At 32.7% G+C, this 10,423-nt stretch overlaps 1 long non-coding RNA gene across 1 annotated transcript; it reads right to left on the minus strand.

Annotated features, from left to right (window-relative positions):
• Window positions 1-5,390: 5,390 nt before the first annotated feature.
• LOC145051670 (uncharacterized) lies at window positions 5,391-6,733 on the minus strand. Its single transcript, XR_013683760.1, has 3 exons — window positions 6,480-6,733; window positions 6,198-6,292; window positions 5,391-5,838 (listed from the first exon to the last, which is right to left on the minus strand). It is a non-coding gene; the product is annotated as an uncharacterized LOC145051670 (long non-coding RNA).
• Window positions 6,734-10,423: the final 3,690 nt, after the last annotated feature.

Here is a 10,423-nt window from a genome sequence, read left to right on the forward strand (position 1 = left end):
GAGATGTATGAGGCTTGCAATTTTGCCAAGAAAAACTCTCTCTTCTTCCTCTTTATTCTTCACCAAAATCGTGGGCATGAAAGAGCTTGTAGCTCTCACTCTTTTGAAGTTGTTGCTTGGCTTTTGGTGCTTACCTTGTGTCTTCCTTTAGTGCTTATTTGTTAAGTACTTAATGGCTTAGAGAACAAGTAATACCAGAAGGAACTGAAATTCCAAGTGTAGCATTCGAATCCTGAGGTGTTAAAAATATTATTTTTTTCATTTAGAAGAGGTTCATGACGTGAGACATAGTGGTCACGTCGTGAGAAGGACCATTGACTGTTTGACCTGTGTTCTCGAACATCACGGCGTAAGGCATAAGATCTCACGACATGAGTCAGGCCTGATGGTTCCAAACCCTAAAAAATCGAGTATAAAACAGAATGAGGAGGCTAGGGTCGCCCATCCTCAACCTCTTTCACTCCCAAGTCACTGAAAAGCCCTATATTCTACCCTCTTGAGCCCTTAACCCATTGTTGGTGGTATTGGTGTGTTATTGTGTAACGACCCGTCTCCGGTATGATAATTCCTTGGTATTTATTTTGAATTTTTGCAGGAGGGACTCGGCGAGTTCATAGCCTGACTCGCCGAGTAGGGTCGGGATTTCGAGCACGTGTTAGCTGGCGACTCGGCGAGTCCATATTCTGGACTCGGCGAGTCTGTCCGTCTGGGAGAAACCCTAAATCCCCGGGTTGCCCACTATTTAAGCCACCTTATAGCCCCCAATCTCGCCTCCTTCACCCTCAAAAGCTGTGAGAAAACCCTAATTCGTTCTTGAGTGATTCTAAGTGATTTTGTGTGCTATTGTGAAGGCTTGAAGAAGGAGAAGAAGAAAGGAGCAAGGAGAAGGATTGTAGAGCAGAGATTCAAGGGAAAGCAAGAGCTCTTTGAGGTATTCTTCCGTTTTCCTTCTCTTTTATGCCTTAAAACCCTTTCTAGATCTTGTTAATGCATTTCTCAAAGCCTTATGTTGATATGGAAGCTCTCTTATGCCGAGATAACCTTAGATCTGTTCATTTAGGAGTTGTAGAGCCCATATCTATTGCCTTTATGGAGCTATTTTGCATATTAACCCTAGATCTACCCCTTTTAAGCATCTTTTAGCCTTTATTCCCTTGTTCATATGTTTGTACACGTAAAGTTGGAAACTTTACGTGGTAAATCAGCTTATTGGACTCAGATCTATCATTTGTATATTTTGGATTCGAGCAGAATCGAGTGTAGAATAGTTGCATGGCAGTGACTCGGCGAGTCGGAAGAACGACTCGGCGAGTCGAGTCGCTAGTCCCCGATTTCTTCCTTTTGAGTGGTGTCGAGTGGGCCCAGTGAGTAGTGGAGTGGACTCAGCGAGTTTGAGGGTAGACTCAGTAATGGAGGGACTCGGCGAGTCCAAGGCAATCTTCTTAAACTCAAGAACAACTCGTCGAGTTGTTCATAGGACTCGGCGAGTCGGATGAAGATTGTCTGAGTTCTTGGATCGGGAGAGTACTCGTCGAGTCGATGCCATACTCGACGAGTAGCAGCGAGCAGGGTCGAGGAGTAAGAATAGGGACCCGGCAAGTTGGCGGCCCAACTCGGCGAGTCAGGTCAACTGTGGGTTGACTTTGACTGAGAATTGACCTTGACCAACAGTTGACTTTGACCAAGGGTAAAAGAGTCATTTTACCCAGTGCAGTGTTTAGTATTTGATTGAGTGTGTTTATGGACTTGTAGCCGGGGAGATACCGGAGCAACAGCAGTTAGCCCTCAGAGCTATTCACTCAGCAGCCAGTTCACGAGGTGAGTTTCCCTTCAGTAGGAACGGGTCTACGGCCACAATGCCGGCCCGTTTAATTATCAGTAGTTTCGGACTTTGGTTTGATGCAGTAGCTAGAGTGCTTGATGTCTTTGTGATTCAAGCATATTTGTGTTATGTGTTCCGGACTTCGGTCCGATGCAGTATGCAGTATGTGTGATTATAATAGTTGTTATGTGTTATGCTATGTCATGATCAGTCGGTTCCGGACTTCGGTCCGATGCAGTTAGTTCCGGACTTCGGTCCGATGCAGTCAGTTCCGGATTTCGGTCCGATGCAGTTAGTTCCGGACTCTGGTCCGATGCAGGGGACAAGGTCCCGGTCAGTTCCGGACTTCGGTCCGATGCAGCTAGTTCCAGACTTCGGTCTGATGCAGTGGGCAAGGCCCAGTATGTGCTTTATATGTATTGTATGGTATGTGGTAGTTTGGGGGAGCTCACTAAGCTTCGTACTTACAGTTTCAGTTTTGGTTTCAGGTACTTCCGCTAGCAGAGGGAGGAGCTCGGGATGATGGCATCGCACACACCACAGCTTCAGCTTTTATCCTGGGAGTTGGTTTAGTTTTGATTTTTATATGACATGGATATGATACAGTTTTCCGCACAGTGTTGTTTTTATTATGTTTGGGATACATCACGTATGGTTTTTTTTTTATGATATGACACTCAGATTATGGTTTTTAGTTGTATTGAAAAATGAAATTTTTGGGTCGTATTTTTGGGTCGTTTCATATTGGTGTTTTGATTTCCATGAAGAATAAGAAGAAGCTCTTGTGGTGGTTCCTTTTTGGTGATGTAAGCTCCACCTTGTGGCACTTCTGAGCTCATAAGCCTCTAGGATTGAGTTGGGTTGATATTCGGAGTCGGGGACTGTTCAACTATTTTTCCAGTATTCGAGCTGAGTTTTCCTCCTGTTTGAATGGGTCGAAGGCACCAATTTCGGCCCATATTTATGACTGTATGTATTCCGGACTAAGGTCCGATGCCGGGCAGTGCCTGACGTATGTTTATATGTTTTCGGATTACAATCTGATGCCGGGAGGTGCCTGACGAATGGTTGTATGCTTGATTTCTTCATGATTCTTGCATGTGTCTGTATTTGTATGTTTCCGGATCATGGTCTGATGTCGGGCAATGCCCGAGTAATGATAGTATTCTTTCCGGATTACAATCCAATGTCGGGCGGGGCCTGAGGAATGTTTATATGCTTATGTTATGTGATTATTCTATGTGTATTTGTTGATATGTTTATATGTATACCGATCTTTGCTCGATGCCGAGCAGGGCCTGATGTCAGACACTGTCCGATGTCGAGTGGTGCCCAATGAAGGGGCGGGGCCTACGATATGTTTATATTTAATTATGTGATTATGTGTATGGTATGTGGTAATTTGGGGAAACTCACTAAGCTTCGTGCTTCCAGTTTTCAGTTTTGGTTTCAGGTACTTCCGGTAGCAAAGGGAAGAGCTCGGGATGACTGCATTGCACACACCACTATGTTTTAGCGTGGGATGTTTACTCTAATATATTGACATATGTTTTTGAGATGGATACTTTGATCATGATGTTTTGAGATATTATAACTTATGTTTTAATGAGAGGTTTGATACTTATGGTTTTATTTAATAATTAAAAATGAAATTTGTGGTCATGAATTTTAGGATGTTTCATAAAGTGCCTTAATGTTGATGGTGGATACTTGTAGAGAAAATCATACTCTTTGATTTTTCTATCTTCATTAACATCCCAAAACCAAGTGGGTTCAAAAGCTTCAAAGGTTATCATTATAAAAACTTTTTGGTTGTTTTTTATTTTCATTCTAACATCTATAAATAAATCATTGATGGTTTGGTTTTGTTATAAACTAAAAATAAACTTGTTATTTTTAAAATCTTCCGTTGCCGGTTTTTGTGAAAAAACAAACTTATATTTTGTATTTTGTGAGACATGGGGACGCAATCCTAGCCATTCATTTTGAAGATCAAAAAATAATATTTTGAAAATGCAAAATAAATGAAAATTTTCGAATTTTTTTAAATATTATATTCGTCATTTAATTATCCGAAAAAAATAAAAAATAAAATGAAATAACAAAAAATAAATAAATAAATTACCGTTTTTGTCAAAATATACGTGAAATATTTTAATAAAATATTATACTGTAAATATTCAAATCGAACTTTTAGAATGTTAGAATATTCTACTATAATATTAAGTTATAAATATTCAAAAAATTCTACTAGAATATTAGAATATTCTAAAAAATCTAAAAATTAAAGTAGAATATTAAAATATTTTAACATATCTACTAATTTTAGTAGAATATTAGAATATTTAAACAATCTAAAAATTCGATTTGATTATTTAAAATATAATATTTTACTTATATTTTGAAAAAAAAAGATGATTTTATTTTATTTTATTTATTTATTTATATTTTTTTGGATAAAGTAAATAACGAAAATAATTTTTAAAACTTTTTTTTTTTGGATTTTTCCTTTTCTTTTGTATTTTATATTTTTTTTTTAATTTTTCTGATCTCCAAGATGGGTGGCTAGGATCACATCCCCATGTCTCAAAAAATTAGTATGGTCTCAAATGAACATCTCTCTCTCTTTATATATATATATATATATATATATATATATATATATATATATATAGGGTTAGGATTAAATGTGAATGATATATATTGTGTGAATGTATGACAAGTATTGGACCGTTAGATTAGATTTGTATATGGTTAAGATTAGATGGTGTACAATAGTTACTGTGGAACACAATAGATATAAACATTTCCTTTTAATAAAAGAAAAATCAAAATATTAATTATAAGGGCATAATTGACATTTTGATTGATTCCGAGTAAGGAAGTTGAGAAAATTAAGTATAAAACATTTATCTTAATTCAAAAACAATATTTAATTGTCAAAATCAATTCTAATTCTCTGGATATCTAAGAAATGATAGTATACGAATCTTATTGAAGAATTTAATCATTCTTTGAATAAATAGAGATGTAGAATACGATTTTATTCTTAAAGGATATGAGTTCATTCTTAAAGAATATGAGTTTATTTAATAGATTTTTCCTTAAAGAGTGTAAATACAAAGAATGTAAATACATAAAATGTAAATAAGTTTATTATGTGTTTGCATTCTTACAGAATATAAATTATTTGATGAGTGTACATACATAGAATGTAAATCAGTTGACTATGTGTTTGCATTCTTTCAAAATATAAGTTATTTGTTGTTCAACAGGTAAATAAAATTATTGAAAGAAACAACATTCTATGAGAATGGACGAATACGACATGAATTTTAAATTCATAGTCGACATTCTTGAAAAGTAAAACATGAATTACAACTGCAAAGCATTCTTGAAAATAATGTAACATTCTTCCAAGAATAAAAGATACTCTTTAAGAATAATACAAAAAAATAAAAGAATAATGTAAATTAAAAGTACAATATTTGACATTTTTATAAGAATAAACATAATTTACAATTGAAAATATGACATTATCATAAGAAAATACAAGTTTTAAACACGAAGCATTTGACATTAATGACACGTAATGGAAAACCTAGAGTAACAAAACATGAAGCAAAAGCAGAATTTTTGATATTGTTGTTGCAAAAAGAGTCTCCTTCCACAAAACTCTTGTCAATCACATGCTAGCACCACAATGTCACATCAGATACACCATTAGTGAAGGAACCTTTGATTTCTTAAAAGTAACTAATTGCCTGCACAACACATTGTTAGAATTGCAAGAGCAAACAGTTGAGTCGCTGACATATTCACGAATTGTTAGAATCACATCTTACTCAAGGTGAAAGCACATTCCAACTTTACCAATTGGTTGAGATTTAGTGATAGAAGTTGGAAAGTTCCCCTCCTAGTCGAGCCTTCCAAATAGATATTTCCATTGGCTATTTCTTTTGGTTGTGTTTGGTTAACACCAGGGTATAAGGTCAACCATTTGTCTAGTTGACAACCTAACATGTAAGAAGACAATTATTACTCATGTACAACACTTCTTATTTAATCATTGTAAAAAAAGAATAATTGAAAAGCCTTTATCTTATTCTAAACATTTAAAAACAATTAGAATGCAAAAAAAACAAATAATGAAAGTTACTAAATGTATCTTATTCTACTCCCTTCAACATTGTTTAAACAGAAGAGTGATTCAAATAGAAAAATTCATTAACTACTTTATTCAACAAAAGAAAAGTCAATGAAAATGTACAATCAATAAGAAAAATAACCAAAGAAGATTTTGCAAATGCAAATTGAATTAACCGATCAATATGCACACTATAATCATCAATGTGAGATTAAGTTAGTAAATTACCTATTATGTTGTTCAAGCTCCAAAAAATCCAAATATTTATTCAATCGTCCCCTTTTTCTACAGAGCCCAATTAATATTAACTGAAGAACTATAAACTTGATACATGAAAAAGAAACTCAATGTCAAACCAAGAAAAATGTTGTGATTCCTTGAATAAAACATTCTCACGAACATTGAAAATTATTCCAGAAAATAGTCGATTATGAATGGGAATTTCGAATTCAGAAATCGGCTGCAAATTAGAAACAAAATATCATGTACTGATTATTTAAATCGGAGTACCTAAATTTTCACATCAGTGACTACACCATGGTCTCTCCAATCGGAATCATCTGGAAGATCGTTTGTCGGAAGGATCCGAGCGTCAATGGCGTTAGTGGGGAACCTGAGACGATATCGTAGTCTGAGATGGTTTCGGAAATCTGATGTATTCATGCCTCCATGGGAAATTGATGTTAAAGGCTATTATCGTTGGAAGCGAGCCACCGATTGAGGGCATATGTCGTCAAAGAAGAGGGTGGGCGAAGGGGGGGAATTTGGGTGAAAAAGAATTAGGGATGAATAACGTAAGAGAAATGTCGTACGAGATATATGAAAATGTTTAGGGAATTGATTATTTTACTATAATTAAACAAAGCAAAATTACTAATATAACCCTGTCAAATGATTGATCTACATTTAGTCACACATTCGCACAATACTTATAGTTCATATATGAACCTATATATATATATATATATATATATATATATATATATATATATATATATATATATATATATATATATGATTCTTTTAAAAATAAATCTCTTCCTCATTTCTATTTAAATATAAACTTATATCTACATATATTTACATGATACGATTATATTATACTTGTGTAATACAATATCTATATTATTGTTATATGACATTTAATATATATATATATATATATATATATATATATATATATATATATATATATATATATATATATATATATATATATATAATAATATACATGTAATACCAAAAGAACGTGAATTAGAATTTTAAGCTTTGATTATGCTAATTAAAAATTTTCATATATTAATATTATTTTTAGTTATGTACATATTTTACTTTGTAATATCTTCATTTTACCAATTTAATCGGTAAAAAAACACTTTTTAATTAGAGAAAATGACAAAAATAGTCATTTACACTAATTACATTACAAAAATAGCCAAAAAAAACCGAAGTTGCAAAAATAACCATGAATTTCGCAAATGAAATAGTCCCATCTGTGAAATGGGTTTTCCATCTGCGAATGTACAAGCAGCTAAATCACAACTGTGCTTTAGCTACTTGTACATTCGCAGGTAGTTTATTTTTTTATTTTTTTTCTCTATATATATTGAAATTGTAGGGTAAAATCGCAGATGGAATAGCCCCATCTGCGATTTACTTTGATTCCATCTGTGAAATTGTGGTTATTTTTTTAATTTTTTTTAATTTATTAAGTTTAACTATGAAATCAATTGGTTTAACTATGAAATAATGTTGCCGAACAAGAAGTTAAAGTTATGAATAGGCGTGTGGTAGATAAAACTAAAAAGAAAAAAAAAATCAAGTCAAAAAAATGAAAAAAAATCATGTTTACGGGCATTATGTTGATGTTGGTGATGTACGTTTAGATATAACCGAGCTACAAACCAATTGATTTCATAGTTAAACTTAAAAAAAATAATAATAAAAAATAACCGCAATTTCACAGATGGAATCAGAGTAAATCGCAGATGGGGCTATCCATCTGCGATTTTACCCTACAATTTCAATATATATAGAGAAAAAAAAAATAAAAAAAATAAACCACCTGCGAATGTACAAGCAGCTAAAGCACAGTTGTGTTTTAGCTGTTTGTACATTCGCAGATGGAAAGCCCATTTCACAGATGAGACTATTCCATCTGCGAAATTCATGGTTATTTTTGCAACTTCGGTTTTTTTTTTGGCTATTTTTGTAATGTAATTAGTGTAAATGGCTATTTTTGTCATTTTCTCTTTTAATTATAGTTATATTATAATAACTTATATTTTGACATATTTCAATGTTAATTCTATATTAGTAATAAGTAAACTTTCATCTACCACTCAAACTAATTTCATTGTCATTCATTTTTTTAATTTAAATTTTCTTATAAAATAGTTTTTTATATTGTATCAGTTTTTCATGTTACATTACCAATACATTTTCTTATTCATTATTGTTATTTTTATATAGCAGATGTAGGTGAAATCGTTTTAAATGTTGTTTAAAGTGGTATTGCTTGTTATTGACAGGAAGTAGTAGGACAACACACTCTCGCGTTATAATTTCTTCTAAATCTTAATGAGGAATCTTTTTGTTTTATAACGATGAACAATGATGTTGTTGAGTTGTTATAGTTAACATTGGTGATTATATCTGATGAGGCAACTATGATTCATAAGCATGCATTTGAAGCGTCCGATCGATCTTTGAAGGATATATTGTGTTGTGATCTTCGTAGCAACTCAAATTTGCTATTTGACGAAAAATCAATTATTTTTGGAGGCGGTTTCAGACATATTCTACATGTTGTTCATAATGGAAGTAGAGAAGAAATTATGAATGTTTCATTAAGTTCCTCCGATGTTTGGTCAAATTGAAAAGTCTTAAGATTAACGAAAAACATAAAGTTAAGTGTTCAAACTTTTGATATTGAAGAAACAACGACATTTGCAAACTGCCTTTTGGATATAGGGGAAGGAAAGGTTCGTTATTTAAATAATGGCAAGTCAATTGTTGATATCCCAAATGATGTTTTCATTACAATTCATCTGATCCTATTGGTTCGTTAATTGTATTTGTATATCCTTTTATTCTTGAAAATGCCAAAAATTTGATGTTTTTTTTCAAGAAAGAGAATACTTAAGTTCGGGAGATGATAAAGAACATTTAAGTCCAAATACTATTTGTCATTCAGATTTTGTTCATGGTGAATTCGATGAGAGTTTATACTCGACTGATATTCTAAATGGTTTTAAACTGTCAGGTTTTCCTATTCATAAGTTTGTATTAAAAATCGATGTTCCAGTTATGTTGCTAAAGAATATCGATTAGAAATGTTATTTGTGTAATGGAACGAGCCTACGGGTTATAACATTGGGTAAATGTGTTATACAAGTAGAGATAATTTCCGGAAGTAATATAGGAAATCGTATGTTTATTCCAAGAATGTGCTTGACATCTTCAAGTAAAATGATTACTTAAAATTTTCAAAAAAATACAATTTTCATTGGTTGTATATTTTTCGATGACAGTAAACAAGAGTCAAGGAGAATCGCTATCGAAATTCGGGTTGTTTTTTAGACGACCAGTATTCACTCATGGGTAGTTGTATGTTGCATTTTCCAAAGCTAAAAGAATAAGTAGATTAATAATATTAATTTTAGGCAATAACGTAAACTTAACAATATGACATCTAATCTTGTATTCAAAGAAGTTTTTGGAAATTTTTGATTCGTAACAATTATTCAAAATATGTCATTAGTTTTTTATTAGTATTGATTCAATTACCTACTTATTTATCTATCCGTTTGTATTTGTTTTAAAAGTTTACTTTAAAAAATACTTATTGTTGACACCTTTATATTCAACATAACAATTTAAAATATGTCAATATTTTTCTTAATAATATAAATTGAATTATTTACTTGTTCATCATTTCAGTTGTATTTATGTAAATGTAGCACTTTAAAAATGTTTAATGTTTACACCTATATATATATATATATATATATATATATATATATATAAACAAACTCGTGTAGTACACAAGTCTCATACCTAGTGAAAAATAAAATCTTACAAGCAGTCGATATGGAGGAAGGAGATGAAGGTGGTGACCAAACCAGATTGATTTAGGAGAGAGATCTCTGGTGATGAATGTGCGAACGCCGGAGGAAGAAGAGAAAGATCTCATAAAGGACCATGGAGTGATCGATCAGAGTGAAAGGAGTCCATTAATGGCTAGGGATCTGATGAATCCGTTGTGTGTGAGAGATCGTTTTTCTCATTGACTTCGACTTGCATCAGGTCAGCATGAATGAATTGTACCGCTTATTTTCTAGCATCTACGCCTTCACCATCAATAATGGTCACCAATATAATAAGCACGACTATCATATTGGACCATCACATCAACGACGTCAATCGGCGATGGTGAATTCTAGGTTACATGT

Source organism: Lactuca serriola, chromosome 5 (assembly GCF_051521515.1).
Source record: "Lactuca serriola cultivar US96UC23 chromosome 5, Lser_US96UC23_V15, whole genome shotgun sequence".
Taxonomy (NCBI): domain Eukaryota; kingdom Viridiplantae; phylum Streptophyta; class Magnoliopsida; order Asterales; family Asteraceae; genus Lactuca; species Lactuca serriola.